The sequence below is a fragment of the Alligator mississippiensis genome, chromosome 1, assembly GCF_030867095.1.
Source record: "Alligator mississippiensis isolate rAllMis1 chromosome 1, rAllMis1, whole genome shotgun sequence".
NCBI lineage: Eukaryota > Metazoa > Chordata > Crocodylia > Alligatoridae > Alligator > Alligator mississippiensis.
Window position 1 is genome coordinate 221,089,947 of NC_081824.1, and position 12,473 is coordinate 221,102,419.

The 12,473-nt window shown below is 48.2% G+C and overlaps 1 long non-coding RNA gene across 1 annotated transcript; it reads right to left on the reverse strand.

Annotated features, from left to right (window-relative positions):
- Nucleotides 1-331: 331 nt before the first annotated feature.
- Nucleotides 332-10,450, reverse strand: LOC132250075 (uncharacterized). Its single transcript, XR_009461663.1, has 2 exons — nucleotides 10,162-10,450; nucleotides 332-1,477 (listed from the first exon to the last, which is right to left on the reverse strand). It is a non-coding gene; the product is annotated as an uncharacterized LOC132250075 (long non-coding RNA).
- Nucleotides 10,451-12,473: the final 2,023 nt, after the last annotated feature.

The window sequence follows — 12,473 nt, forward strand, 5'->3', positions numbered from 1 at the left end:
AGCTCTGTGATCCATCTGGGGAGCTGCACTGTGGAGGTGCAGATCTTTTTGCACCAATGCACTTCTGAAAAGCATGTGTGTAGGCTTGTCATTACAGAGGTAAGGAGAGTACAGCTTGGAATGGAAGCATAGCCTCAGCAGCCTCGACAGTGGGCCTTTGAAAGTATTATCTGGGAAATCAGTGTAGGCCAAACCAACTGTCCAACTCAAATGAGATATTTGTTATGTGGGACCTTTTCCTGCTTCTCACTATTGTCATAGTGACAACACCATGTTAGGAATAAAATGTGACAAGAAAGGCAATATAACTTTTGTCCTGTCAGCTAAGAGGTTCACTAACAACTGATAATTTTTATTTTTCATTGCTAACACCTTGGTGCAGTAAGGATCACATAGTGAAGCCATTATTCAGTTTAGATTTTCATTAGAGCCAACTGGACTATTTATTGCTAGTAGGAGGGGTAAGTAAGTAAATGCTGAGAAAAGATTTAGCCTTAAATGATCAAACATAATACATGTAACAGGATCACTCATTGCTGGAACCTGTTTCAGTTATTTGGCATTCAGTGGACTAGTCATATTTCAGACATTTCTGATCCATTTTCCTTTTTATACTGAATTATCTTAACATGAAAGAAGATTCTTTTTTGTTCATAGTTCATCAGTCTGTTCAACCCAATAAGGCCTTTCACTGTTTGGTTTCATGCTTATCTCTTTAGGGACACTTGAAACCTCTAAGGCAATTTTGAGTGCTAAATCCACAATGCAGGTGGTAGAAAAGATTATTGGCTCAAAAAAAAGAAAAGAAAGTTTGTGGTTGGGCCCATTATGAAAGGAAATTCTTTCCAATGATTTACAAATAAACTGACTTCAACTCATGTAGGATAAAACTCTTGTTTAGGAAGATTTTGTCTTTTACTCTATATGGAGAAATGAAAGAAAACTTTGTTAAACAAGGGGGAACAAAAGCCCCAAATGAACTGTTGTTCTGGAGAAGGATGCAGAGAATTAACCCTTTTTTGACTGCTGATGTCCAAAATCCGGTAGGATTTTTTAACAGATCTGCAGGCGGTTGCTTCTGTAAGAAGCTACAACTGGCTAAGCTTCATTTACAAGTGGATTTAACTACAACATGCTGCTTTTTAAGTGTTGCAGACAGGAAAAGGTTCAATTGACACCTGCTTTGCATAACAACTGGCACACAAGAGATGAAACTTTCAATTCAAAGGATCTGTTTGTTTGTCTCATAATGGATTTAAGTGCCACTGTGCCAGCATTTAGTCTTGATTCTGCTTTCATTCAAGTCAGTGGAAGAACCTCTACTGCCCTTGAACTGTGCAGAGACTCGAGTTTTTTTTACAAGGAAAATGGCTGGCTCTCACTGATGTTTGTTGCTGATGATTCTGTCAGGCCTGAAGAAATGCTGAAAGTGCCTGATGTCCAGATGTCTGGAAGATGAGGATTCACACCTGCAAAACTTTAAACAAAATGACAAAAAGTTAGTGAAAAACAATTGGGAGTCAAGATTTTTTGTTTTGTTTTAAAGAATATGAAGTACCGCAAGGTTTGTTCTTTTCCTTTTCCTTTAAAGAGATTTTTATTTATTTGATTCAAGTCTAATTCAATTTAGTAAATCCTCCTTATCTAAAGCAGTTTCCACATGGGGAAAAAAACATGCAAAAATAACTTTTTGAAATTATGTTATGGAAATTCAAACCAAAATGATTTAGAACCCCATTGCCAACAATGGTATTAAGGTACCCTGACAAAATACATCTAAAACATTTCTGTGTCAAACAAGAGCAAACTGTGCCGTAAGGATACACACCCAGCATTGCCGGTGCCCCACACTCCTGACCTGCACCCCTTGCCCCACCAGCCCTTCTGGTGCCCCTCATTCCTGACCTGCAGCCCCCTGGCCACCACAGCCCTGCAGCCCATGCACCTCCATGCTGCAGCCCCGGTGCTGGCGCACACACGCACACACATACCCCCATTCCTCCCCCCACAGTCCCCAAGCCTTTCCTGCCTGCAACTGCCAAGGCTTGCAAGCAGACCCATGTGATGCCCCCACCCCCAATCGCTCTGCCCCACTGACTCCAGCTCCAAGTAGCGCCTTGCTGGAGCAAACTGGAAAGTGTCAGGAAAGACTTTGATGCTGAGCAGAGGCAGGGCATAATCCCGGACATTTGTTGATATTTTAATAAACCACCCAGACGGAGATTGGGGGATCCAAAAAGAGGACATGTCTGGGAAAACATGGATGTACGGTAACCCTAAATAAAGTTATTCTTCATTTTGTTGAGGACAGGGAGCTCAGTTATGCCTGTTTGAAGAGAAAAAGCTTGGTTCAAACAGTTTGGCAGATCTTTCTTTCAAGGAGAAAAGAACATGGTTTGCCAGTTACTCCCGTTTGACTTTATTTATTTATTTATTTGTGGATCTGGTGTGGGGCAGGGTGTCCAAATCTACTTTCCTGCCACAAAACAAATCCAAATCTGTCTTTAGATTCATGCCTCTGGGTGTGTCTACAAATGACACTAGAAGCACAGTAGACTAATTCTACTGCACATTAGCATGTCATGGAGAAAGCCACGCTAATGTGCTAATGCACAGTAGAATTCGTTTACTGCACATTAATGTCACATAAAAGACATGCATCAGTACTACTGTGCAGTAGCACTGATTGCAGCACATTAAGTTAGTACTTGTTCTTGCAGGTACTAAACTTAACATGTCATAATTACGACACATTAATGCACATGTAGATGTGCCCGCTGACTGCTTTGAATTGACTATAGATTCATAGATGTTAGGGTCGGAAGGGACCTCAACAGATCATTGAGTCCGACCCCCTGCATAGGCAGGAAAGAGTGCTGGGTCTAGATTATCCCAGCTAGATGGTTATCTAACCTCCTTTTGAAGACCTCCAGGGTAGGGGAGAGCACCACCTCCCTTGGGAGCCCGTTCCAGACCTTGGCCACTCGAACTGTGAAGAAGTTCCTCCTAATGTCCAATCTAAATCTGCTCTCTGCTAGCTTGTGGCCATTGTTTCTTGTAACCCCTGGGGGCGCCTTGGTGAATAAAACCTCACCAATTCCCTTCTGTGCCCCCGTGATGAACTTATAGGCAGCCACAAGGTCGCCTCTCAACCTTCTCTTGCGGAGGCTGAAAAGGTCCAGGTTCTCTAGTCTCTCATCGTAGGGCTTGGTCTGCAGGCCCTTAACCATACGAGTGGCCCTTCTCTGGACCCTCTCCAGGTTATCCGCACAGTTTGACCTATGCCCATTTTTAACCTATAATGTACAACCACTTACAAGGCTGTGCTGGTATGTTTTTGTGACTTACTGAATGGTTGATTCTCAGGATACTGTAAGTCTCACAATCTTGGGTGTTTTTCTCAGCTCTTGAACTCATGTGATTATGTAAGAATCTCTTTTTTTTATTCTTTTTTTTAAAGAACGTTTCTAGCCCCCTGGTTGAAGACTATGTTTGAGAAAACGAACCCTGCAGACTCAAAAGCAGAAGGCAAATAAAACCCCAAAATCTGATCATTTGAATTCTGAATTCAGAGCACTTGAAAGTTGCACTGGTTTTTATCCTGGCATTCTGGCTTGTGCCGGCCCTGGGAACGTTAACTCTGAATTTCCTGCCTTCTGTAGATTAACAGCTGCCATCCTAAAATTTCATGCACAAAGTGTTTTTTTTAATTTTAGTTTTTGCATACAGTTGCTGAATTAGGTTTAAATATTCTTACTGGGTGCCTGTAGATGTGTTGGGAGGCTGCTCCAATGCACTGTAATTACAGCGCATCAGAGCAGACTCGATTAACTGAGTCTGCTGGAGCATGGGAATTAGCCTCTGTCTCATGTATCAGCATCTCTGTGCTTCAAAATGGCAGTGGGGATGCTTGAACTAAAGCTTGTTGAACAAGCTTTAGTTCAAGTGCTCCCGCCACCATTTTGAAGCATGGGGACACTGATACAGGAGACACTGCAGTTCTTTAATTAGAGTGACCCTTGGAGCCGCTCTAATTAAAGCAGCCACGCGCCCACCCTTGGAGCATGTATAAAAGTGCTCACTATAACTATTTCTGTCTTTTTAGGCCCAGGGCTAAAAAGTGAAGAAGGGAACTTTGTACCTGAAAGCTCATCTAACATCTTTCCCAGCTGTATGTTTGGCCCAATAAAATATATCACCAAAACCGCTCCCCCTTGCTTTTTAGCCTCAACCAGTTATTAAGGGCTGATCCACTAACAATTTTTATATCAATTTAACTATATTAGTTTGAAACTGTACAGTACAACCATAAGTGAGGACACTGCTATACTAGTGTAAAGGTATTTATGTTGGTAAAACTTCCACCTCTTGGTGGTAGTTCTTGGAATTTGCTGAAAAAGAATCTTCCTCTGCTTCCAAACCAGAAAGTTTGAGAAACGTTTTTGAATGCTGAAGGATAGTACACGTTCTGTGAGCTGATAGTAAGAACAAATTTGGCATGAATTCAAAATCTAAAAGCAGAGATGGGCAGAAGATAGCATGCTTTGTTCAGAACTGCAAGGAAAAAGATCAGTGCTGGGTGGGTGGTGGGGGGCGATAAATCATTAAGCAGCTTACATATAGTGAGGAAGAAGCACAGAAGCTTGATATCAACTATGAAATGTAAAAGATCTGTCAAGAGACTGAAAGGAAGAGAAGAAAAGAATGCAGGACTCTGCTGTGGACACTGACTCAGGTAAAGGGAACACTGAGTTGGAAGACAGCGACCTGTTTTATATGCACCTTAAGTGATTGAATGTATCTTTAAATGTTAATTTTTTTGTTTTTTAAATTTGGTAAACTGAGTCAATACAGTTAAAAACAAAAAGATAGACCTGACACACATACATTTACAAAAAGCTGTCCTCATCTAAAGAGCTCTGGTATCAGCTAAATAGTAATTCTCAATTGGATTCTCACGGGAGGCAAAACACTTACAGAAAAAAGATTGTTGGTGTTTTGGGTGAGGATTACATGATCCAGGGAAACTATAAAAAAACAGAGGCCTGTTTGCTGAAGTCAGAGTTTCACCAGTTTGCTTTGGCTTAGGAGCTGGGTGCTGAATCTACACAAGAATTCAAACAAACAATTTGGGTCATGTGGCTTCTCACTGAGCTACTGTTTATACCAGTGAGTATTTTGCACCTTAGGGAGAAGTGCATGTACACATGCTGAAATGTGTCTTTTCCAATTCCTTCTTCAGCTCAGGCTCTGCTTTCCTCTTTTGGTGGACCATCACAACTACAATAACACTCCAACCCTACTACAAGATGGGAGAGATTGAAATTCATTGTTTACAAAGGACCAGTTGGTCCAATAAAAGATATTACCCAAAATACCTCACTTATTGTGTATTCCTTGGACTATCTCATAGCTACGATCACATGCTATCCTTACTATTTTAGTATTTTCATCTGACATCTGGGCTGTAGCACCTTTTTTTACCTTAGGATAAATAATGACCAAGGGATTTTAACCCTCAGACTTTAGGATACAAGCCAACCACTTTGGGGCTATTCCAAAGCCCATGGGTGTCAATGGAAAGATTCTTCAGTGGGTATTGATTACCTACAATTAGAAGATCATATGTCTTGGAAAGGTATTGTGAGGCAAAATCCTGGCTCTCTTAAAGTCAATAGCAAAATGTTAATTGAAATCAATGTGATCAGTCTTGACTCACAGGCCATGTCCAGACAAGTGAGCACATGCCTATTGCAGCATCTCAAAACAGTTTGAGATGCCATAAGAGGCACACTGGGAATTTTGGTACTGGGAAATCCTGGTATCAAAAAACCCCCCAAACACCCTGAAGCAACCTGAAGCACGTGGCCAGAGCATCTCCATGGCTGCCCCATGCCCTTGCTGCCCCAGCATGCTGGAGCAAATAGGAGTGGGACAAGGCTGCAGCAGCGGATCGACCCAGACTATGTGCCAAGTAAGCAGGGACGTGGGTGTGGGGGGGAATGTGGGGGTGGGAGGAACTGTGTGGGAGGGGTGGGTCCTCTGCCTTCCTTCCCATGTAGTGCAGCAGCAGCAGTGGCCATTGGGACACTCGTGACAGAGACCCCCAGTGGCTGCACATGGTGCCAGCCTGGACCTGCTGGCGCACACCCACAGGCAGAACCCAGCTGCTAATGTGTCACCCATGGCTCCCAGCACTCCATGCCAGAGTTGCACACCCTGGGGCTTGGTTGGGTCCTGCCTCCATGGAACCAGGATGGCCCAAGAATGCACAGCTCTGGCATGTGGTGCCAGGCACTGTGAGTGACAGCATGAGTGGTTGGCTCCTGTTTGAGGGTGCGTGCCAGCCAGTCTGGGCTGCTGCCATGTGCAGCTGCTGGGGGTGTCTGCCAGGAATGGCCATGAGTGCCTCAATGGCTGCTGCTGCTGCTGTGGGAGGGCTGTGCACTGTGTGGAAGATGGGGTGGGGGGGCCCATCTCTTCCACATAGTCTTTCCCCTCCCCACACAGTCCCCCCACCCCCACACAGTCCCCCAACAACTCCCCCCACAATACACCCATTAACTCCACACCCCCAAAGCACCCCACAACCCACCACCCACATACCCACCCACAGACCCCACACCCACAAACTCCAAAACCCCACACAAGCCCACTGCTCCCACAAACCTAACCCCCACAAATCCTACACCCACCCCTACACCTACCCACAAACCCTCCCACACCCCTTCCCCCCCAAAATCTGCCCCCTCCCCTGACAAACCTCACTCCCTGTGTGCTCAGCTGCCAGATGGGATGGGACCTGTTGGTGAGAGCCACAGCTTCAGGGGCAACTGGGACATACAGCCTCAGCTTGGGGGTGCTCCTGGTCCCAGAAACCACGTGGGTGTGATGCGCTGGGGGCAGGGGTGGAAGTAGCAGCAGGGGGGTGTGTGAGAGAAAGAGAGATGGGGGTCAGGGGTGGGGGAGAGCTCTAGTCAGGAGAGGCTGACAGAGCCAGACTCAGAGTCCCGCTGCCTCCTTAGAGCAGCCTATGCAGGGGGAGCCTGGCCTGAGAGGAAAGGGGCTTGCTTGGCTCAGTCCCTGAGCCCCAGTCAAGGGCTTCCCAGGAACAACGTGGGGATTGCTGGGGCCTGGGCACAGGTGCAGGGAGCAGAACAGAAAGGCTGGCACTACTCAGTGCCACAAAGCAGTGGGTAGGACAGCTACAGCTGGACTCATACTGGGATGGAGCTGCTGCTGGGAGGCAGTTAGTGGGTGCAGACAGGGTCTGTAGGTCAGGAATGAGGGGCACTGGTAGGGCTGTGGATTGGGAGTGAGGGGCAAGCACAGGGGAAGGGCACCAGCAAAGCGGTGCTGCTCAGTGCCCCACATTGTGGTGAGCAAAGGGGGCAGAGGCAGCTCTGATTTTTCTATGTTAAAAGAACCAAAAGCAAACGCCAAAGTGTATAGATATTTAGAATTCCTTTTATGATGATGATAGAGGCACTAGTAGGCTTCCAAATTGCTTTAAAGTTGTAAATATATCAATAAAACATTGCCCAACTGATCTCTCTCTATATATAGAGGTGTTTCATTTTAATTGCAGAAGAACATGGATGTTGGGTATTTTAATGAAAGAATTTGGGTTTTTATCAGAGAATTTTCAATTTTTAAACAGGGAACACCAGGATCTCTGCTTGAGAGTCAAGTGGTGAGGCCTGGACAGAGGAGCCTGCCCAGGGCCAGTCCTGGGGACCCCACTGGAGGGCAGATGAGGTGGGTGAGCTGGCCATGTGGAGCCAGGAGGACATGCTTTGACAGTTCAAAGCAGGCCATCACAACGAGCACATCTTCTGGGCAATAGCTGCCCAGATGGCAGAGCAGGGGCACCAGAAGACATGACAGCAGTGCTGCATGAAGGCCAACTGTGCAGACACAGCCCTCTAACAGCTGGCACAGAAGTGCAGGAAGCTGTGCTGCAGTGCCCATATCACAGCTCAGGCAGCTGTGCAGTCCCTGTCTGGATCTGGCAGGTGCGCAGCTATGGGGCCACAGATCAGGTGGCAGCAGGTCACAGCCAGGCAGCAGCCCCCACTGCCAGACTGCTACAGTGGGTAGTGGGAGCAGGGGCCACTTTAGGTTAGGGCTACTGCAGCAGTCCAGCTGGCACAAGGGGCTAGTGTCCCCAGATACCAACTGGCTGGGTCCCAGAAGTTCCTGAGAGATAGTAGCCCTGAGCTGGGCATCAGGGCATCTTTTTATACTGCAGGTGCTGGCCCCAGCCTCTAGCTCCACTTGGCTGAAGATCTGGGAAGAGCTTAACAGGGTCAGTTTGTCCCAAGTGGCATAACTTGCCCCACAGCAAAGTCCATGTTCAGCCACTTGTGCTGAGGCAGAAATCTCTGGCACAAATTTGTGCCGCTGGTTTTTGAGCGGCTGCAAGCACACGTGCCTGCATGTGTGGACATGCCTTTTGAGCTAACTGTGTATGATGAACTCTGGCAGGACCCGCACTGACCTCTCGGTGAGCTCAGAGAACTCACTGTGCACATGCAAAGCTGAAGGAGGGTATGACTCCACCACCACGCTCCCCTGGATCTTCCTTTGAATAGCCTGCTTTCACTGTGGATGATGAACACCAGATTCTTCAGAAGCAATAAAAAACCCTGTGGGCACATCCACGCATGCAGGCACATGCGCTTGCAGCAGCTCAGTTAACAGCAGCACAAATTTGTGCTGGAGATTTGTGCATCAGCAGACATGCTTGAACATACACCTTGGTGTGGGGCAAATTGTGCCACTTGGAGCAAGCTGACTCTGCCCAGCTCCTCCTGTCAGGCCGGGCTGGCTTCATGCAGGCAGGACCTGTACCCACCCAAGGGCATGCAGCCCGTGCATGTGGCGCCAGAAGCCACAGGTAACAGCAGGAGCTGGCCTGGTTCTGTCTGAGGGTGTATGGGCTGGGCCAGGTGGTGCCATGTACAGCCGCTGGTCTGAGGCAGCCCCATGCCATCGGGGGGTCTCTGCCAGAAGCAGGCATGAGCACCCTGACAGTTGCTGCTGCAGAGGTGCTGTGCACTGTGCTGGGGGGCTGTGGGCTATGCAGGGGGTGGGGGACCCACCCCTCTGGAGCAGTCCCCCCCACTCCTACAGACCCTCCACCCCCACACAGTCCCCCCACCCCCGCGTCCCTAATTACCTGGGACAGCACCTGGGTCTGAGCCAATGTTGCAGCTTTGCCCCACTCCTATTTGCCCCAGCACACTGAGGCAGCATGCTGGAGCAGCAGGGGAAGGGGACAGGCATAGAGATGCTCTGGCTGCGTGCCAGAGAGTCTCTTTGGAGGTCCCAGCCTCTGGTTGCCTCAGGGCACACTCCTTTATCCCTGTATGTTTTTTATTGATACCAGGATTTACCAGTGTCAGAATTAGAGCCTGTGCTGCAAATATGCAGCTTGGGGAACATTTTTTCATCCCCACCGTGCCTCTTGCAGCATTTCAAACTGTTTTGCAACGCCACAACAGACGCATGCTCGCTCATCTGTACGCGGCTATAGAGTTGTACAGGATGTGTGCTGAGCATCTGGTGAACTCAGAGCACTCATGGCATGGGGAGCTGTAACGGGGTGGCCTGCTCGGAACCCGTCTACTGGTGGCCCCACCCACCTGATATGGACCAACTGCCTGCCTTCTCGCCTGCCAGGCCTTGTTGTTAATTAAGCGGGAGTCTGCCTATTGTATACCCCAATGCCAGGGGGTGCTATCTGCAGCTCTGTTCCTCCCCTACACCACAGCCCAAGCCTCGCAGATGGTAGTTGTAAATTCCTCTTTATGTTGGGGTCTCAGCTGCTGTGGGCCTACCCCTTTTCTCTCTAGCTAGGCCTGTCAGTCAAAAAAACCCTACTAATTAGGCTTTGACTCCCAGGCTCTAGCTCTCAAAAAAAACCTCACTCAGGCTCCTGCACCCTCTGTGGCACTGGGGTCAGCTCACCCCTGAATATTGCGCCATCTCTGGTGCTGGGGTCCCCACACTGCAGTGGGCCCCAATGAGGCCTCCTCCTTCCCCAAATAGCCTCACCCAAACCACTGGTCTGAACATTCAACACAAAACATAGGTTTCTAAGGCCATATAATGGAAAAATGATAATACAGAAACAAGAGAGGCAACATGCCTGCTTACTTTAGATGATCATGAGGATGGCTCACAACGTGGTGCAGTCTTCTGACAGAGACTGTGGCCTCAGCACCATGGTCATTGGGAGTCGACCTCCCTGCTGCCCCTCTGGCCTTCTCCACTTGCCATTTGTAGGGTCCTGGCCTTCCTCTTCCTGTCACCTGACCGGCTGGCAGGGCTTGAGCCTTAACCCCTACTTGACCAGCCAGCCATGACTGGACAGTTTTGGACTTAAAGGGACCACCCTGTCTTTCAGTAACAGGGTTAGGGTTCCCTGTTCCAGGACCCAGGCTGATCAGTGGGTGTGCAGGCAGAGCTCTGGCAGGAGGCATACTGACCATCCCCTCACTGCACATGTGTAAGGACCTACTGAAATCACGATTTTGTGTCTTTGATAGGAAATGCAAAACCAGGTGTTTTGCATGAAATGTGATGAGCTTTGTGATTTGGGCGGGTTCACTGCAGGAGAAAAAAAAAACTTACTGGCAAGCGGAGAAAAGGCCAGGAAGCCCTGTAATCTTGAAGCATGGGAGGGGGGAGAGGAGGAGTAGAGGTGGCAAATTAGAGGCTGAGCCTGTGATGTAGGCTCAGTCCGGGAGCCAGTCTGGGGCCAGTCAGGGAAGGGAGAGTGGTTTGGTGCTGTTTTTTAAGCAGCCAGAGACATGCTGCTGCAACATGCTGCAGCCTGAGGAGGATTGAGCAGGGATGAGCACAGAGAAAAAATCCTCCAAGAGAGCCAAATACGGTTCAGCTCTGGACCATGTAAGGCAATAACCTGCAGGGACCTTGCACACAGATGGAGGCAGACTGTTCTGTACTGCTTGCAATGTTACTCTGGATGTGTTGAGAAAAACCAGTATAAGATTGACACTTAGGCCGTGCCCAAACAAGCATGGCCCTGAGGTATATGTCACCACAGACCCATCTGCAGCGCCATACACTGCACATTCAGGCATTCCCCGCTCTGCTACCTTAGAACCCCAGGGGTTTTCTTTGACCCCAGGAGATCCTGGGCACACGTGGTGGCAGTGTGTACTGCCCAAAACTGGAGCCTGGTCAGCCAGAGCCACACTCTAGCTGCCAGCCAGATTCCCAGCTGTAGGAGTGCCACGGCTGCAGCTTCCTCAGACCCCAGGACCTTAGGTAAGGCTGCTGGGGCCAGCACAGTTACTGGCCCCAACTTCCCCTATCCCACTTGGGGTAACCTGCTGCACATCAAAGGATGCAAGGCATAGACATTCCCTGGGGACAAGCAGCAACGGTGCAAGGTGTACTGCTGCTTCTTGTCCCTGGGGAACCAAATGTTTGTGCTCGTGTGGATGCAGCCTTAGAGTCTGAGGCACACATGAAATGAAAGACTGCTGCAGAGGCTGAGAGTCAGAGCAAGAAACAAGTAACCATGTCCTTGTTCTTTAATCAGACCACAGAAAACAGCTTGGTAAAATGAGAGGCACATTTTTCCTTGTGGAGGCTTTTGGAGCAGTGAATATCCCATTGGAAAAACTTGATCACCCAAAGTTAAGGGGCTACCTGAACCAAAATGTGCCAAATGCTGGCAATTTTCCACATGCAAACAAGCTTCCCCATGATCATCTCTCTGCACTGATTTCTTTGCATGTGCAGTCCACAATGTCTGCATTAGCAAAGTATGAATCCTTCTCCCTTGTGGCTGATGAAGACACCAACCCTCAAAATATTTGTACCAGGGAGCTTGACTGACTGGGACCTGCATACTTTTCAAACAGAGCCGGTCCAGCTCACATCTGTCATTTTTTCTACTGTGTCTCAGACTACAGTGAAGGCAATTGTCACCTATGGCTTAGAATTTAACAAGATTTCAGCATTTCTGTCCAACAATGCAATGTATACGTGCACGGCTTTCTCTGACGTGCTCCAAGAAATGCTGCCCAATGCAGTTTATGTCGCCTGCAATGCACACATTCTGTCTTTAGTAAGTGACAGCTGGCATGTGCAGTTCCCTAATGTGGATAGCTTGGTGTCTTCCTTCAAGAAAGCCTTCAAGTACTGTCCAAGCCATAAGGTCTGGCACAGGGAGTCTGTTGCCAGTCAAGGTGGGGACTTACATGCCACTGTGTCACTGCCCCCAGAGCCTGTGCTCACAAGGTGGAATTTGTGGTTCAACATGGTCCATTACCACACCAAACATATACAGTACTACCAGCAGTTTGTGAATGAGGAGCTGGAAATCACACCCAGCACACAGTGTATGCTTAAGCGTGGGTGTCTGGTTCTGTCTTAGCCAGGAGGGGCACATGCCTTCCCGCTACAACCAGTCTCACAGCTAATCTCACTGCCTG